Genomic DNA, 19,884 nt, shown 5'->3' with positions numbered 1-19,884 from the left:
ATTTCCTTTGACAAAAAAGGTGATGCCAATGTTCACATCCTGAAGTAACTAGAGCATCTGGTCCTGGTTGGCTCTGAGATTTCAAAACATGTAAATGCATGTTTAGGCTTAAAGAAACACAATAAAATCCCCGAGATTTGAGGGTTTCAATAAGTTACTTGTGTGGTTATGAATCAATAACAACAGTGAAACAGGAAGGGTTTGAAGGCGTGGATGTATCTCCTCCATGGGATTAGCCTTGTTGGAGAAGCTAAATTTGAACTAGAAATGTGGAGACAGTAGTTGTATGCAAAGAGAGGTAAACAAAGCTAAGGAAGCTCTGCTCTGTGAGTCTGATCCAGGAGATGTCTGGTTCTATTTTCTGAGTCCTTTCAATACCAACTCCTCGAGCCCTGCCTGCAGAGCACCTCTGCACTCCTTGCAGCAGGATGAAAGCCAGCTGCTGAGGAGCTGCAGCTTCAATTGTTCCTTCCCTCCCCTGGGGGAAAGAAGAGGATAATTGGCTTCAAGATCATCCAGGGGCTGTAACTTGAATCTCCTAAAGCAGCAGAGCAATTCTGGGTGTTTATAAAGTCCCCACTTGCCCACATTGGCATTTGCTGCTCCAACATACTTGCCTAGCTGTCCTCTGGTTTCTCCAGAGAAGCTCAGAAAGACCCAAGAAGTATCAAAAGGATGATGATACTTACCAGGATGTGGGCTTCTATTTATTTTTATAGAAAAATATCTATGGATGAAGCCCATCATCTCTGGATGAAGCTTCATCAGAGATGAAGCCCAAGATACATTCTCAAATACACCATCAGCAATACTCCTGGGCTTCTCCTCTTCTGCTTTGGTGCAAAGGTTAAAGCAAGGGCCAGTTTTGCTTCGAACAGGTTTAAAAATTAATAGAACTCAATAGAAACCTTACCAGCAAGCCTTGCTTTCCCACCCAGCAGGGATGAGCTGTGTGGCAAATTGTTCGTTAAACCGAATCTCGTGTTCTGTGCTTCAGCAGGAGCCAAACAAGAAGTGCTACAATTACAACTTCATTCCCTGATCACCTGCCTCAGCATGGCAGCAATAAGCATCCAGAATTTATCACTGCATGGGCAATTAATCTTTAAACATCAGTGGCATCTTAATTGTATCCACTAATAGTCAGCTTCAATCAAAAATCACTGTTAGTCATTGCAGCTAGACTGGCTGGGGCTCCCAGGTCCTGCTTTTGCTGGTTATGGGACTCAAATGAGATCATTGTGGTTTTATTTATGTATACAATCAACAAAAGGAGGAGGAGGGGGTTAGTGTCAGCCACATAAACTCTGGGGCATCTTTATCATTTGGCATTAAGCTGGGAAGACAGCGCAGATGGGATTTATGGGTTAGTGCATGTGGCTCCTTTTTATGGCTTTTGCATGTTTTAGGCAGAGCTGGGCTTGTGGATGGAAAAATTGGTGGGAGGGAGGGTCTTGGGTTTTAATTTTGCAGTTCCTGTTTATGACAGTAGCCATAAATCTCAAGGTGCTTTGTGGTGAGACTGACCTTTCAATTATTGGTGTAGAGATGCAAATGTGAGCAAGCACAGTGAGAGCAAATCCTATTCCAAAGCAAATTTTTGGTTGTGAGAGTCTGCAAAAATTGCTTGATGAATTCTGAATCTCTTCCCATTTTGTGGCAGACTGAGATTAAACCTGCAGGCTCTTGGGTTCAGCTCTGTTGAGCAGAGAACTGAACTATCTCCCCTTCTCACAAGTCCTGAGGACTTCCCTCCCTCATGAGTACTTCTGGCTCTCGAGGTATAGCCACCCTCTCAGGGCACCTGGGCAGGAAATGCTTGTGCAGGGTTTGACCTGGGAATGCACAAGGGTAGCATGGAAGCAGGATAGGGCCAGCAGAACCTTTAAGAACGAGGTGGGATTTCCCTAACCTACAGAGGGACCTGTGCCTGCTTTTCCACCCCATTAAATCACACTGTGGATCAACAGCACACAAATTATCCTGGTTGCCAGTGGCTAGTTTGTGAGATTTTTCTTCATTACTGCTTCAGCTGAAGAGCTGCTGTGGAGGGAGAAGGATGCAACTAATTTAATTTCTCTCCTGGACAATACTTACCCAGATATGTAAACCCTGCTTGCCACTTGTGGAAACAAGGGCTTTTTGGTTAAGCTCCTCCTATCAGAAAACTTCAGCCCCCCTTGCAAACTCCCAAGTACAGCTCAAAGGCTTCAGAATTACTGCAGCAGTGAAGAGCTTTACACAGTGACTTGAAGAGAGGGTGTGCTGGAAGCGATGGGTCAGAGCTGCTGTGTGGCACTGTGAGGCATAGGAGGCAATGGCCAGTGCTGGGTGCCGGAGCCCAACCTGGTTCAGGGGCTCCATGTGATGGAAAAGTCTCTCCTCCAACCCGTGCTTCCAAAGAAAGGCTCAGCAGTCTCTGTTGTTTGGTCTCATGGTTATTTATTGCAAGTTACCTAAAAGATTTTCTCCTTGGGCTGCTGTGGTTTGCTCACAGCTCAGGCAGAGGCACACACACACCCTGACATCCTCTCTGACTCCCGACTGCTTCTTCTCCCCCCACCCAGGGCTGCTGCTCTCTTTTATATGGTACATTATGTGTTACTTGTTTAGAGTTCTTCCCCAATGCCTATTACCTATATTAAATTGTGCTTTTCTATCTTTTATATGGTACATTACGTGTTACATGTTTAGAGTTCCTCCCCAGTGCCTATTACCTATATTAAATGGTGCCTTTCTACTCTAAACCAATCCATAAGTGCCAACATCACCAAGAACATGGAGGTAAGGAAGAAGAAAGAGGAAGGACAGGGCAGATCCAAATCCCAAATCCATCTTAAAACCTCTGACCCCCATGTACAAAACTAAAACCCCCCTGTACAGCGCTAAAAAATTCCTCCCTCTACTTTGTGACTACTTCTACTATAATATCTAAAAATTTGTGACTTCTTGTTCTTCCTGCAAGGTTGGTAAATCATTCCATGGTTCAAACCCAAAATCACAGCTGTTTGCAGCTGCCTGCCAGGGTATCAAATGCTTCTGACCTGGGCCCAGAACCTCCAAAAATGTCTGAGGGACATTTTGAGTTCTGACACTGGGGGACACAGCCAGCCTTAGCAGGAGGTGGACAAATCTGAGCTCCTAAATCCTGCAGAAACCTCATGTCCTTTCATATCACAAGAAAAACTTTATCACAGAGCTCTGGAATCCTCTTGACCTCCAGGATCAGGAAAGGAAAATGTTTCTGTAGCACTCTGAAGGCTCAAGAGAAGCTGCTTCACCCTACTCTGGGTGTGCAAACACTGATGTGCACTGTCTGGGCTCTTCCCAGCTGGGGTTTCCTGCTGGTGCTCCTGCATGGCTGGGAAACAAAAGACACTTGCACCAAATAAATAAATCTACTCTGAGTTTTCCTTCTTTCTCTGCCTGCCAGCATCTCTGAGGACAAATTATATTTAATAGCTCTGTTCTCTGCTGTTAACTTCACCACTGCTTTTGTGTGGTGATTTTTTTTGGAATTTTTTTTTTTTCTTGCATGTGTGTTTGTGAACTCCCTTTTTGCTGTAAGAAACTCCTTTCCTTGCTCCTTGTTGCCCCTTGTATCTCCACTTCCTTAGAACTGAGAGCACATGTCCTCCCTTCATGTTTTCTCTTCTTTTCCCCCTGCTTCTGAATTACTTGATACAGCACCCAGCTCCCTGCCCTGTGTGACCTGTCCTGGGCACAGACCTCAGCCTGTTTTCTGCTAGGTGTCCTATCCCTGGAAACACTCTGGGCCAGGCTGCACAGGGCTCTGATTCCCTTCTAGGATTCTATGGCTGCTGGGTCCCAGACACTTGGCCCAGTGGGGTTTTACTTGCAATATCCACAGGTTTTCAGACTCGGGGCTAAGGTTCAACTGCTGGTGCTTTTTCAAAACCGACTAGATGAAGGTGTGATGCTACATAAAAGGCAAAAAAATTCCATTGCCTTATTTGCATGTTTCTGATGCCAGACACATCAATAAGCAGAAAAAATGCTGGTTAAAGACCAGAGGAGTTGTAATTAACACATTAAAGAGATCAACTGACTGCAAGATCAAAAGTGGAGTAGGAAATGAACCCCCCCCCCCATGTAATGTGACCCTGGCTTTGTGTTGATGATTTGATTTATGCCAATGGTAAAGGGCCATAGGAAGCTGATGCTGCCTTGTAAACTCCTTTTCCTTTCATGTAAACTACTTCCCACAGTCTGGCACCAAACAAATAATTTCCCTGTACTTCTTGTCTCTTTATAATAGCATAATCTTCATGATCTGATTCCTGCCTTTACTGTGTGCTTGCTCACTGCTAAACAAACTTCTGTACATGTGCCAGGCAGTATTTTGTTGACAAAAAATCACTTTGTCACTAGAATTATGCATATGCACCTGATGAAATCCCTTCAACTGACAGAGTCCTTTTAGTTGCATAAATTTACTCCACTAAATGATATTAGAAGAATTAAACCAAGAATTTCATCAAACTCCTTCCTCTAAGGAAACAATTTCATTGATCCTCTCTAAAGCTGAAGAGACCTGTGCAGTCAAATGTATTTATTGGATGAACAAATCTGCCATGGCCTTAAAATTGCTGCAGCAGAACACAGAGATGCAGGGATGTATTAGATGAGCAAACTGCTGTGGTGAGATCAGGACTGAATTTCTCTGAGAGATGTAGCACCACAGGGAACTTGGTTTTTGGATGTCAGGTCTCTGTGATCATCACCACAAGAAGAGAATCTTTGGTTCATATATGACTCTCATAATAGAACACCTGAGATTGGCAAAAAATTAATTTTTTTCAGGTGCAGGAAGGAGACTGCCAGTATGCAAAAATCAGAATAAGCAAATACTGTAAATGTATTGGTGTTTCCACCTCTTTTTAAAGATTTTCTGCTTCATGATCAGTTCTCCTGAATGTTTTCCTAGGCCAGGCTTGGCTGCTGTTCTTTGAGTAGCTGTGCTAAAGCAGGGAAATGCTATGCTTGTCTCTTCTGCAGCACCTTTAACTTTGTGTGCTCAGTGGTGGAAGAAGTTGGGTATGGAGAAAATAAAGAAAAACCCCATCATTTTTTGTAGCCAGAGAGGTCACAGAGACTGAAAATGCTTCTTACTTTCCTGTGTGGAGATGCCTAATAATATGCTGTCATCTCTCCTGCCATAGAAAGCCTTGATTTCCTCTCTTGGGTCTTTCTACAGCTGGATGATGGGTGAAAAGGGACCTCAGGCATTCATCTCTGCTGGGAGCCTGCATACAGTTATAATAATTAATAATAATGACCAAAATTATTACTCCTGCTGTGTTCTGATAAGGCTCTGAAGGCCCTTTGCACAGAGGGATAAGAGCTGATCTCCTGTTCAGCCTGTCTCATGCCAGCGTAAGGCAATTTATTTGGAACATTACCATGATTTTTTCCCAAAGTGCTGGGTTTGGAGAAATCAAGCCATAAGGGTTGTTTATATGTGTTTTTCTCCTTGTGTGGATGCAGAGCTGGGATAAAACCACCTACAAGTTCATCTGGGCATTTACATCTCTTGCAGAAATTTCTGGCTTGTGACTCTCTACTGTTACCTCTAATGAGGTGTTCTTTTTGTAACTGTTTTTGGTTTGGAGTGTGATTCCACACAGATTTTCCGTGTGGCTTTTCCCAAAGGCTCTCTTCCACATCTGTGTTCCCTCCATGTCCTTCTGTCTGGGAAACGTGGAGGGACTTTTGCCCCAGCTCTGTTCCCCATGGTGACTGGGCAGGGGATGCACTTCCATGCCTAAGGGCTGGCATGAAATTAACACTGAATTAGTTATCTGCGCCTCCTCTGACCTGCAAGTCAGTATTTTTATAATAAAAACATTAAAAATAATACAAGTATATCTGTGAAGTCAGAAACCCACAAATTTTAAGTCTGCTATTGAATAAGGACAAGTGTGTGTATGGTGTTGAAGCTGGTGCTGCTTTCTGTTCAGGCAGGGTTTCTTCCCTTTGCCAACTGATTCATCTCTAAAATAAACAACCAGTGTTGAAATTAAAGCACATTAATATAGCTTATTTGTAAATAAAAAGGAAAGTTAGCCAGACAGAGCAGAAACATAAATAGAGACCAAATGTTATCATATAATGAGAGATGATTCCCCTGTTTAGAAAAAGACTTCCATTCCCCTGCATGCTCATGGTAATAAAGCAGGAGGCACATGGGCTGCTGCTACAGCAGAAATGCCATTCCCTAGTACTGTGGAGATAAATCTGTTATTTGAACATTCATAGATTATAAAAACCATTTTGAAGGTCCGCAGCAATTATTCACTGGAGGGGTTTTCCTGGAAACTCTTCTCAAAAAAAGTTTATTTTGGTGAAGTGAATTGCAAATATCCTGTCAAGTCTGGGGGAAGAGAGAGAGAGAAAGAAGCCCAAACCTCCACTGCTTACCCTGAAAATTACCTGAGTGTGTGGAGGTGGTTTGGGGGTTTAATAACTTGCCATAAAGATACAGAGAGGTTATAGTCATAGCCATGTGTCTTGGGTTGACTATATGATATTTTTATCCCCAGTTGTCTGTTCTATTTATGCTGGATAATAAAGTTTGCACCTTTAAGACTCTTCTGAGAGTGAAGAAGTGCACAGTTTGTTTTCAGAAAACTGCACTCACTCCACCACATTCCTGCTCCTGGACTGTGTTGTCTGCAGATGGACAGACAGCAGGACAGAGCTCTCCTTTGCTTTTAGTTAGTTTTAGCTAGCTGAGGCAAAGAAATTCCCTGGACTGTGTATTTTTTCCTTTTCTTTGGACCTGTTTAAACCTGCTCTGGACTGAACACCAGAAGAGCAGCAGCAGCTCACACCTGTGGCCACTGATCCCAGCCTGGGCCATGGCATTTCCAGTGCTGGAGGGACTGATCAGAGTTTCTGAGTTTGTCTCTCTTTTGGAGCAGTGAGAAATTTTATTGTTTAATATTGTTTAGGTTTTCTTGTTTAATAAACAGTTTTTTCCACTTTTCTCCAAAGAGGTATTATTCCTGAACCAGCTGGGGGAGGGACTGACTGAATCTGCTTCCTAGAGGAACCCCAAATTTGCCCTGAACCAGGACACCATGTAATCTGGGGGACATGGCTGAGTGCTGCTGCTCCTCCCAGGCAAGGACAGCTTGTGGATGGATATTAAGATGGAGATTATTCAGTGTGATGCACTTGAGCTGCACGGGGAAGAATTAATTGACACCTAGATGTATTGGGGGTAAGGACGGTGACAACATATGATAAATGAAACACACAGCAGTGAGAGCAGATGTATGCTGGAAGGACAGTATGATAAATGTACGTCTTGGTACTTACAGTGCCTGAGAAAAAGCTTCCGATCTGATATTGCTTCAGTAGCTGCAGTTTTGAGTACAGCAGGTACTTGATTGATTTAATTAGTTCTTATTAATGGCACTGAAGATAGTTCAACAACAAGACCCAGAGAGTTGTGCTGAGCGTTTGCATGTTAATTGCTCAATGATTTGTGTTGTGGGACGGCTGTTTTGCATAAATACAAATTAGGCAGTGAGTTATTTGGAAACACCGATGCCTGTCTTTGCTGGGAGCAGGGTTTGTGCTGCATCGAGCACCTTCCCCATCCCAGCATGGGCTCTCTGTGTCCTAGGAAGGTTTACAGCCTCCAACAAGGCTCTGCCCACAGCCTGCAGGGCTCCTTCCCCTGTCATCCCCCTCTCTGCTCACATGAATAGAATGAACCTTAAAAATCAATATTCTCATTAAAGCTTATAAATTATTCTTTTGATCTACATTGACTCTGAGGAGTGAGCAAGCTGGCCCAGGGAAAATTAAAATAGCCCCTAAGGCTATATCTACTCAAATGTATTTATTTTTTTAACCTTTCTCATAATAGCGTTTTCAAATTCAATTTAGTTCTCTTAAATCAACAGCAAAATGATGTTTGGTCAAACAAGCACACTTCCTACCAATATTTATTATTTCATGTAAGAAGTAGCTAAGCTTCATATTTCCTGACTTACGTGCAAATTACCTGTCACTGCCCTGGACTTCACTGCTCTTTGTAGCTCTCCATGTCTGACATGACATTTTTCATGCTGTCTTGGTTTGCAAGACAGATGTCTGCTAGGACACAGAAGACAGAAAAAGCCTCCCTTGGAATGGAGAGTATAAAGCCCCTCCCTCCAAATTATTAGAATCTTTACATTAAGGGGCTCTCAGGCAAAGATATGGGAATAGGAATAACAGTTCTTTACTCATAAGTTATTAGGGCTGAGCCAGAAATTTTGGGCTACAGTGACAGAGCTGGTACAGGCTCCCCAGACCCAAAGGGACACCTTTGCACAGGGTTTGGGAGGAGTACTGTCTACTGCCCCAATGGAGTTCAGAGGATGTAGCAATTTCAGAAGAGACACAAAAGAGCATTTTTCTTGGTGGCAGAGAGGAATCAGGTTCTGTATTCATGGATGCAGTGGGAAGCCGTTGCATCATCTGTAAGTTATACTTTGTGATTAGACAAGTCACTGAACTCATTTAACCTGTAGCTTTGGCAATGTGATTGCATTAAGAGAGGGCTGAGAAAAGAATTTCTCTCCTTGAAGAAAATCATGGATGCTGACCTTCTCTTTTGCCCTGGAGGAAGGCAAAGAAAGATGAAAATGAAAAGGTTTTGAAAAGGCAAAACTCACAGTGTTTTCAATTTACTGTAGCTCTTTTACTCCATCAGGTCATTTTGATGCTAAAATTAAAGTGACTCCAATAAAATAGATTCCACAATTATTTCCCAGAGGTTATTCCTGTTGAGTACAATTTTCCAGATGGGAAGCCCATGTGACTGGGAAACTTCCCAGCAGCTCTAGAGACCTGCAGGTTGTCTGTGCTGGGAAGGACAGTGAAGCCCCAGCACTGACTTGGAGTTTGTCAATACCTGTGGCTGACATTACAGCCGTCCTCAGCAGCATTCCTACATAGCCATGAGCTGGGATCAGCTGAGTTTTGGGACAGGGAGGATAACTGATTAGCAAGAATAAGATATCTCTCCCCTCTGAAAAAGTAAAAAACTAAATGCTTGGTATTGTTAGGAGATTTTTACATGTTTTTCCTAATGGGGCCTTTTTTTTGTGCAAAACAGCAGGACTCCTGCAAAAAAATCCACTCTGAAACCAACACAGAACTTTCTGAGTAGTACAGCTGAGTTTCCTGAGGTGTAACCCTTTCTCAAAGAATCATTTTCTAAAGTACAGTCCCTTCGTTTATAGATTTGATGTGAAGATAACATGGTGCACAAGGCTGCTTTACAGCCCGTGCCCCTTCAATGAATGCTGTGCTTTTCCTGCAATTGTCTCCAGCCCTGTATCAATTCTATAGAGAACTTGTTTTAATAATAACTAGTCTAAAGAAACAAATTTCATTATCTAAGAATAAAAGGAACTCTGGCTTTTAAAATATACAGCCTGCCTATGTGACGCACAGACACTCTCTTAGAGCAGGAAGGGTAGGAATTCTGTACCTCCTGACTTGTAGGGTGTGAGAAAGACCTTGGCTTTTTATCCTGTTCAAATACTTGTTTTAAAAACCCACCCTTGAAGTTCCCAACTTGGCAAAATTCGTTGTTGCTGTTGTGAACTGTTGCTCATCACTTTGTCAGCTGTATCTTGGGAGTTACTGGCAGTTTTCATTAAACTAGGATTTAGAATAAGCAAGTTGCAGTGGTCCAGCCATAAATATCAAACAGAGGTTGTTTGAGAACTGATACCATATTTTTGGGCAGGATAGATGAAATAAATTTATTTCTGAAAGAAGTACTTGTAAATTTGATAGAAACTCAGTGTACAAACTAGCCTGGGTGAATGGTGCTTTTTGACTGAATAAGTAAAACCCTTTGGCTGTCTACAGACAAAACCTTAAATGAACCCTGTTTGAATAAAAATCCTTCATTTCCATTATTATGCAGGAAAACCTCAGGGGAACAAAGATTTATATGTCTGTCTTGCCTTGTCTTTCTACTGTGAATAAGAAGGTCATATCTGCAGCATGGTCAAAAGATGTCAAAACTTTCCCTCCCCTGGGAGAAAGAAGGTATCTGGCCTTGTGAGTGAAGGTGACTTCTCCCAGGCTGTCACTCAATGCTGAGGTTCCACATTCTGCTTTTCTCCTCTTCTTTTATGGGATGATGAAAATACAAAATCTAAACTTTCAGTAAAATAGCTCATAATTTGATATGTGTGAATCTGGTTACAGTGAGAACTTTGCCCTGTAGGTTTGGCTGGTTATTAATTTTTTTTCCCTAACACTCTTATTTGGACTTGTGTATTTGTGTTTTGGTTTGGGTCTGCCTCACGTTTCTAAATTTAGGTGAAAATGATGATGTGTTTTTACCATTTCCCATGTGAATGTGTTCCTAGCAGCTTTACAGGTTGATAATAGCCAAGCATGGAGGCACAAGAGCAGCTCAGAGGGAGGCCAGTCGAAGTGGGGAGAAAAGCTAAGACCTGCAATTCTACAAAATAGGGCCTGCCTTTACATTGGACCAAATCTTCTTCTTCAGGCAAAGCTTTTCACTTGCTGCAGACACAAATCTCAGCTCATTCTTACTTCTGTGCTCCCAGTTTTATTGCTGTAGCAGCACTGATGGAATTGCTCAGCAGTGGGGCATGTGGTTTCTCCCCAGTCTCTCTGCCCCAGCCACCAAATATACTTTTCCCTTCCTCCTGCTGAGCTTTGAGCCACTTTCAAAGGGTCTAAAAGGAATTTGTGTGGTGCTGAGCTTTAGCAGCATCAGTGCTACTATATTCACCTGGTCTTTCCCTTGAGCAAGTGAGAGCTGTTTATGACTGTGGAGCAAGGGCAATTAATTTTCATTAGTCATTCCTAGTTTTAGTGTTTACCTCAGATTTTAAGAATAACCAAAATATCCCAGCAAGAGTCTGGGAAAATTGTGTGATGCCCCCATGTCCACACAGCTTCAAGAAACTGAACCTGACTTGGTTCATCAGTTTTGCTCCAGAGAATATCTCAAGCTGTGGCTGAGATATTCTGAGATAACTGTGGCTCATTAATAGGTTTGGAGGATAAAATACTGCACCAAACTTATTTAATATCTCCTGCTTTTTACTAAGCCTTATTGCAGTGCCACTGTACGGAGATCAGAGCTGCTTGCCCCTGGTTCAGTCTGGCCAGAGAAGTTCTTGATCAATGAGAAAAGTGGCTGGTCTCAGGGATGTTGACAGATAAAGACATCACACTTTCATCAGATTTTTGACTAAAGAAAGACTCTTGCTAGGAGAGCTCTCTGGGAGCACATAGGCTCTCGTGGCCCACTGTCAAGAAGACAGGTTCTAGATTAAGGAGGTGACAAAAAGCTGACTGAGAATCACCCCAGGGCTAGACTGTGGTGGGGATGCAGAGGTGTTTCAGGGTGAAAAGGGAAATCGTGTCTGCTCTTGACATCACAGCAACCTCTTTCCAAGCATGGCAAAATTCAGAGATCTGTTTCAAAAGAGGCAAATAGGAATGCTTCACTTCAGTCAGCACTTCTGGCCCCTCTGAAGTTAAGGTGGCTTTGTACAGCAGGTGGTTGTTCACAGGTCATGTGCCAAAATGAGTGGTGGAAAAGAGAGGATTCCATCCACTCTGGCAGGGAAAGCAAAGCAATTCAATGTCAGGGCATGCAGAAAGAGCCCGAGCATTTTGCACTCCCTGAAAAGCTTGGCTGTTGGAGTCATGGGAACACACAGCTTTGGCTCTGCCCATTTGCAGGGGTAGCAGCAAGAAACGTGTGAATCCTGCATACTTCAGTGGCCAGCATAACTGAAATCTCTGAGAAAATGTAAATTAACAGGGGGTCCTTCCTGTGCCATCCTGAGAAATTTGCTTCCATTTTATTCAAGATGACTTTCAAGAGTGGACCTGTCTCTTGAACCTCTCTCTCAAATACAAGTTCAGGGTGACCCCTTGTAGCCTTGATCCTGTAAACTGTAACCTCTGATACTATGAGGCAAGAAAATGGTTTCTGAAAACAGGAGATTTTAATAATTTATGTATGTGTGTATATATATATATATAAATTTTAAGAAAATGTTGATAACTGTTGTCACAGAACATACAAAATTTCTCCAACAAATGGCATAAAATATCTGCCTGGATTTGTTTGTAATTAAGGAGCTCAATGCTGTTAATTGGACAGATAAGTGGTAGGCCCTGATTTGACAGTGCATTGGTGAATCCCAGTGTGTGAGATGTTCCCAGGAAGCCACAAAGAAGATGTTTCCTTGGCTACAGAAGTAAATACATAAATGCTTTTCTGGAGGGAGGCCATCAGGAGTCAGGTGTAGGGACTGGTAGAAGCAAAGCTCTAATAGAGTAGTAATGTTGCTTTAGGTAATGTTCTTAGAGAAAGGAATTCTAATTTCATTAATAACGCTAAGAATGAGGAACAGGATGCTTGCAGCTGAAGGAAAGGGGCTCTGCATGTTTCTCAGCAGAGACACAGGCCCAGGGTGATGGTGTGGATTTTCTGTAATTAATTTTTTTAAAACTTGCTAAATGTCTTAATCTTGTAGGATGAAACTCCTGCTTAACCAGCTGCTGGTGGGTTCTGTGAGAAAGATAAGAATCAAGCTTGTTTCAGGATATTTACCTGAACAACAGAAATTTGTATTCTCTTATTCAATCAGTTGTTGTCTTGTTATGAGGCTGAGAGAGGCTGTGAGCAGTGTTCAAGAAACAGGCTGTAAGGGGAGATGTCTCAGTTTATTGGTCCCATTTTAAAAATTACATCCCTTCATCTCCTCCAAAAAAAGACCTGTGATCTCCTCCTGCTCCCACTCATCACTTGCAATATCTCAGCTTTGTGCAGCTTGTAATCACAGTGCCAAAGCAATAATACTTCTCCCAGAGCTGCAAGAGGCCTGCAGCTCCCCCGAAACACAAAGGAACTGCCATCAGAGTTTTTCTGCCTTCCCACTGACATGCAAAGACATGGCTCTCTGGAGCCTGGGGGATCTCAGCCCATCTGTGGAAATAAAGGGACTTCTGAAGGTATTTTTTTTAACCTTGCAGGCTGGAAGAGGTGGCATCCACAGCTAGTTACCCCGTGGGGGTGGTGGAGAAAGCCAAGGAATAGAGACAGGAGTATGTGTCACTAAATTAATGTACCTGCTCTGCTGTGGGACAGCTACATCAGCATCACTGCTGTCACCTGGCACGACCATGGGCATTAAGTGAGAATGAGTCTGTCACACTTCATTTACCAGGCTTTGATGATGGATTTGGTGAAGTTGTTGTCTGGGATGATCGACTTTTCTCTTGTATAAATGTCACTGGAGCACTTGATGGGTCTGATGGCATATGTGTGGTGGTGCAAAGGTAGCTGTAATGTATTGGAGGAAGCAGAGCTGAGCAGGAATAGCAGCTATGGAAAGGGAAGGCTGTGGCAAGTCTGCAAACTGCTACAGCAGCTTGGCCCAATGGATGGGTGTTCCCCTGTGGGAATAAACTCCAATTACCAAAGGTCTGGTTCAATATATGCACAGGGGAGCCCTGAGCCCTACTAGTGCATCTTGTGGGGGCTTCACATTAATATACTGACTCATGGATTGATCTCTCTGCTTCCATGAAGAAAGCACAGGCTTTAAAATAGATATCCAGAGGAAAGGTAAATAATGTGAGCTCTTGGTGTTCAGGACAGAACCTGACAGATAGATCCTGCAAAATCATCAAGGTGTGTAAAGAGTGATTGAAAAGCTGCAGGCCACCTTTTTTGATTTTCTATGGGTGGATTGTTGTAGGAAGTCCCAGGCTTGCTATACTGCTTCCTAATCTGAACTCAAAACTGAACTAGTCTGCAGTCCTTGGAAACAGAGAGTAATTCACTGGGGCTGGACTAAATGACTGGATTTGGATGCATTTGGATTCCTGGCTTGCCTGGAAATTGATGTCAAATGTACCCTTTGGCATCTGAAATGCTTTTAAAATCTTCCCCTAAATGTATTTATGCTGCAGGAAGTGTTGGAGTTGCAATCAAAATGTGGAATTTATTATAAAATCTGACCTGTGCCAAAGTCTTAATGTTGCTCACCCAGAAACTAACAGTGGATGCAACACTGGTTATACTGCAGAGAGAAGTGGGAAAAAATACATATTAAATGAATTTATTTATTCTTCCTAAGTTAATTAACAAAGTATCCCAATCTTCATAGAAAGTTGTCCTAGTTTGACAAGGAAGTGAGTTTTCTCAGGAAGTTGGGGTCAAACCAATCAGTGGTCAGGTTTGAATATTGACACCTATGTGACCATGAAGGCATGGACATGCCTCTGAGAACACAGGGGGTTAAAAGCAGAGAACAGCCAGGGGAGCTCTCTTTGGTTCTGGTCAGCAGAAGGGTGCAGACCTCCCCTGCCCAGCCACAGGCTGGGTGTGGGAGGGGAAGCCATGCAGCCTGGAGAGGTAAGACAGGGGGTGAAGGGACTGGAAATGGGCCAACCCCTGCAGATGCAAGGGTGGAGAAAATCTGAGATGTCTTTGTTCTCACCCACTCAGAGGGAGAGAGGGTGAAAGAGACAGAGACTGTGCCAGCAGTGTGCCAGTAGAGGAGGAAGAGAAGTGGGGGGAAGGTGCCCAGCTGTGGGAGGTGGATTTCTGGGCCGAGATTTCAGCCATCCTGGGAGTATGAGTCTTTTAACCCCATCTTGGACAATGAAAGCTTTGTGAAATATTAATCCTCCTTGATATGAAAGAGAAGAGAACCTGAGGCCCAAGATGTCAGACAAAGATGGGGAAAGAATCCTAGGTGGGAGGAGATGATGGAGTGGCTTTTGGCTGGACTTTTCTTGTATAGCCATAGACTGACCCAGTTTCTCCTGCAACAGAGACTGCATTTTTAGGGGGATGCAATGGTTGGAACCAAGAGAGTGACCTGCTGCAGTGATGAGGAAGGTGTGGTGGTGCCCTGTGTCTTCAGGGAAAAAAAGATGTCCATTCTCAAGACCCTCAGCCCCAGGGGAGGAGAAGATCGGGGGGACTGTGGTCCCAAAATGAGGAACTGTTGTTCTTTGGTCCTTGGCAAAGCATCCTTAAAGGAGCCCTATGAGCAGTCTGTCCATGCACAGTGGTGAGAGCACTGTACTTGGAAGGAGGATGTCACACTGGCAGATTTTCTCTGGGCGGTGCCATGTGTGACATGGAAACACAAGAGGTCTCAACTGTGTTTCCTGGGAGGTGTATGGTGCAAGAGAGACTCCTCTCTCCCTTGATGGACTGAGTAATGATTATCTGAAGGGTGGTAACTTGATTGAGGTTCCAAGTTTTGTCTCAATGTGCTTTCTTGGAAATTAGAGGGGGGATGTTTTGGAAGGTTTTAATTCTGAATTCTGTGTGTTCCCTTTATTATAGTTGTAGGTTAATAATTTTTTTTCCTTTATTTTTAAGCTCGAGCCTGCTCTGCTCTGTTTCTGGTCACATCTCACAGCACTCATCTGGGGAAGGTGTATTTTCATGGGGGCACCGGCATTGCGCCAGCATCAAATCATGGCAAAAGTCTTTCTGGACCATGTTGCCAGTAGAATTATATCAGCTCAAATAATCAGTGATCTCTGAAGAAGCAGCATTTGGTTGGTGTCCCCTCATGGTGGGGCACAGTTATGCCTGCCTGTGCACTCATCTTTCTGGTTTCTTGCATCTGATCATCACCCACAGTACCACGAGACCCAAGACAAGCTTTGTGTAATGACCCACGCTGGCACAGGCAGAGGGGCTGGCTTAGCAATGGCCTGGGTGTTGTCCTGTTCAACCTTCCAGCAGCTCCCTGCTTTGGGTGCCCCTTCTTACCCTTCCTGCCCTCCCAGTGGAGCCATTCTGGCCTCTGGAGGAGAGCCCCCTGTGAGAACTGTTCATGTCTCCAGCCTCTCTCCATCAATCAGTAGGATGCGCTTTTTTTACCTGATCTTTGGAGCAGAGCCAGCTAAAGCAAGGCTATTAAAACTAATTAGATAAATATATATCTATGTATTTTGTAATCAGGCAGTTAATTATTTCTTCTTGTTAAAACATAATTTAATTTTCATTGGCTTAGGGAGCAGGTGGCAGTCCCTGGCATTTACTCGTCTCTTCATAGCTGGTTTAAAGTGAAGTGTATATATATTGCAGCTAATTATGTCTCAATATAAAATATGTAAGTAGTTGTGAGCTTAGCCCTTGTCTCACTGCATGTTGCTTGTCTGAAGAGCTCAGGTTGTTTTGGGAGGCCTTTCAGAAGGGTCCCTGTGGTAACACTTCTCTCCTCCCCTCTCCATAATTTGGATGAACTGTGCCTCTAATTTGTTATCTGAGATCTTTCACAGGGGAGCTCAGGCTCTCTTTTTTCTGCTCCCCTTTTCTTTTTTTTTTCTTTGAAAGGTTATAAAATGTTAAACTCAGTGTTTTGAAATCCAGATGGATGATACTGAAATAATGAGAGTCCCACCTCTGCTGGAAAAGATATGGACATGGGGACTCATCACAACATCAAAGAAACATTTGGTTTCTTACCAGTGTCATCTGTAAAATTATTTTGTTAACACCTGTGAAATGTTATTTCATCTTTTCACACACACCCCCAAGCTGGAGTTTCTGTTGGAAAAAAATATTTGCAGTAATATAGATTGGGAAAAGCTTTGAAACAAATATGGAAAATGAGGAGGCTGAGTTTTGGCTTCCAACAAGAGTGCACTCTCCATATGCTTCTTTGGGTCTTTTCCTCAGCAGGAGAGAGACATCTTGAGCCTGAAGCATTTGTTGTCTCTTCACTTCTCAGACTCGGAGACTTTCAGGTCTAATTTCATTTGAGAGTGTGCTGATTTCACAGAGGAAGAATTAAATGTCAGAGGAATATCAGCCTATGTGCCTGATGAGCTATTGGTGGGATTTTTTTCTTAGCAATTCCATGGCATTTTATTCCTGCATGAATTACACTTTCAGAAGGGAAGAAGGAAACCCAGCATTGCATACTGAGGAATATTGTGGACTCTAACTTAGGTCAGAAAACTTGAAAATACTAAATCCATACAAGCTTACCTAACCAAAACTTTGGCCACAGCATAAAGCTGTTTTTAAAGGAAGAATCAGAAACACATAACCAACAAGGCTGGACAAGACCTTGGAGATCATCAAGTCCAACCTAAGAAGATAAATAGGAGGCCAGTGTTGTCATCAGCTGGTGATATGACCTAAAATGATGTGAGTTAAATTTTTTTGTAGTTTTTTTTTTTTTTTTTAACTCAGTTCAAGGTATATGAGAATAAGTCCACCTATAGATGTTGTGGATGAAATCCCTTAGGCCTTGTAGATCCCCTTAAGCCTTGAAGAGCTAAAAGGATCCATCACAGAAACACTCCATGAAGTCCATACTGTTGTTCTGCTAAAATTGTTCAATCTATATATTCCAAGGCCAATGTATTTCTGTCTCCTGTTGCTCACTGTAGTTATGAAATGCTTTATTTATCTGTGTCTTGGTTTGAAAAGACAGGTGTCTGCTAAGGAAAGCAGGAGCCTCCTCTGAAATGGAAAAATGTACACCTCTTCCTTCCAAAGTGTTATAAATTTGAAATTAAGGGGGGCTCTCAGGCAAAAATATGGCAGCAGGAATAACAGTTCTTTATTAGGGAAGAAAATAAAAATATAAAATAAACAATGCAGTGAACCAAAACAACACTGACAGAGTCAGAATACAACCTGGCACCCTGCTGGACAGGGTGTTGGCAGCAGTCTAATTGGAATTATGGCAGCAGTCTAATTGGAATTGTGGCTGCAGTCCTCCTGGAGTGTCAGGTGTGGTTCTGTTGGAGCAGTGATGCTGTAGAAAAGGGTGCAGTCTTCTTCTGAAGAGGCAGTGGGAGAGGCAGCTGTTCCTCTGGGATGTCTAGTGCAGAAAAAGCTGTGCTGGTGTTCCAGAAACTCAAGATTATATCCAGGTAGGAATGCTTGGCTCCTCCCCCTGGGTGGAGCATCTCGCAACGGGATGCTGTAACTTCTGTCAGCCATGCAGTGACATTCAATAGGCCATTAACAGCAGATGCCTCCCTGGGGGGAGGATTGGTTTGTGCCCAATTAACAGAAGTTACCCGTCACACTTCTAACAGATGGCAATTGAATACATCTTGCCTTGCAATCTAGGACAATCTGAAAAACATCAGATACTTTATAACAGCTTACATAAAATTCTGTGAAAGGCAGTCAATGGCTCTTTCTTTTCTACTTTTATATCGTGACTGAATAAGCAGAATTTTTGGGAATATGTAGTCCTTGTATATACAATCAATTATGTCCATGTGGATATATTCATATTTTGATGACAGCCTGTCATGTAGATCAGAACAAAAATGGTGTCTTGTCCCATATATGGTAAATGCTAAGATCTAAAGTGAAACATGATTCAGATCAGCAATTTTTGTTTGATTTCGGACTTTATCCTCCAAAGAGCAGTAGTATTACATTTTAAATTAAGAACAAAATAAAACATTACAAATCCAGGCTTCAAAAGGAAGCATTTCTTTTGGATACTCTTGATAGAAAAATAAAAATAATAAATAATAAAAATAATGATGGTGTTTTCCCCATAGCTTGATATTTCCTGGTGAACCCATTAGATCTGATGTCAAAATTATATTACAGAAAATTCTCATTGTTTCCAGTAAGATGGTAAAGGGAGGAGAATACTGGATTCTTGCAAGAGCTCCTTGCAGTTTAAGAGCTTCTCATGCTGAGCAAAATAAGAAGGTGATTTCTAAAGAAGTCCACGATCTATTGTGTCAAATTATAAAAATACATTAAGGAAGTCAGCATTATGGTTACTGAGCAAAGACTGCAAAACTAAAAACATCTTCTTTTGGCATTGCAGTTGCCAGAATCTTAGGAAGACAGATCTTTACAGGCCCCATGCTCCAGAGACCCCTGTGTATGAGCATCCTCTGTTAACTCCAGCTTCTCCCCACTCCTGCTGCTTTTGGAGCCCTACCAAGAGGGTGCTGCTCTCTTTGATTTTGCACAACTCTGTCCTTCGTAACCCTCTTGGAAGCATAGAGAAAATCAATTGAATTATACCTGTTGTGGAGGGATTGGAGAATAATGGAAGCAGCTCCTATGGATGTGGCACACAGACTGCATCCATTCATCCCCGAGGCACGATGAATGGAGGTGCAAATTGATTTTGACTGCACTACCTTGAGAGCCAGGACTTCAGCAGGAACCTAACAAAATAAGACAAATGGCCTTCTGTATTGTGTAGAATTATATCCTTTGTTCTTTAAACAGCTTTTATGCTGAATAGCACCCAGGCATGTTACATGATTAGAGAACTCCTTGGGAATCATGGTAATTTCTGATGCTCTGAAAGGGAAACTGTAGTCTGATGCACACAGCTAAATTTGCCTGCTGGAGAGGTTTAGCAATGATTCCAACAAGGAATTTCCAGCCTTTTAAATTTGTTAACTGTGTGGCATAATGTTTCTGTCTTTGTGACTTATCTTTATTTCTTCTTCCTAAATCATAATTTAATTTTCATTTGACTGTACCAGGACACTTTTGCCATCACATACAAGAATAAAACTGACACAAGCATCATATCTAACCACACAGTTGTGCTGAAGGCTAGGAGGCAATTCATCTGTACAATGATGCTCTGAGTTCTCCTGCAATGATCAGTTCTTTCCTAACTTTGTGATTGACTATTGAGTGTATATTGTAAATATTAACCTACTTTGACTGAAGTTTTTGGTTGGTTTCCATCAATAATTTTATAGTCTGTAACCTATCACTTTTTTCTCAGAGTTTTATAAACATCATATAGGAACATAAATATATATTGATTGACTTTTATACTGAGTGCATACCCCATTTACAAGCAT

This window comes from Lonchura striata, chromosome 3 (genome assembly GCF_046129695.1).
Source record: "Lonchura striata isolate bLonStr1 chromosome 3, bLonStr1.mat, whole genome shotgun sequence".
Taxonomy (NCBI): Eukaryota; Metazoa; Chordata; class Aves; order Passeriformes; family Estrildidae; genus Lonchura; species Lonchura striata.
The sequence above is the reverse complement of the archived record's forward strand: the minus strand, read 5'-3'. Positions refer to the sequence as shown.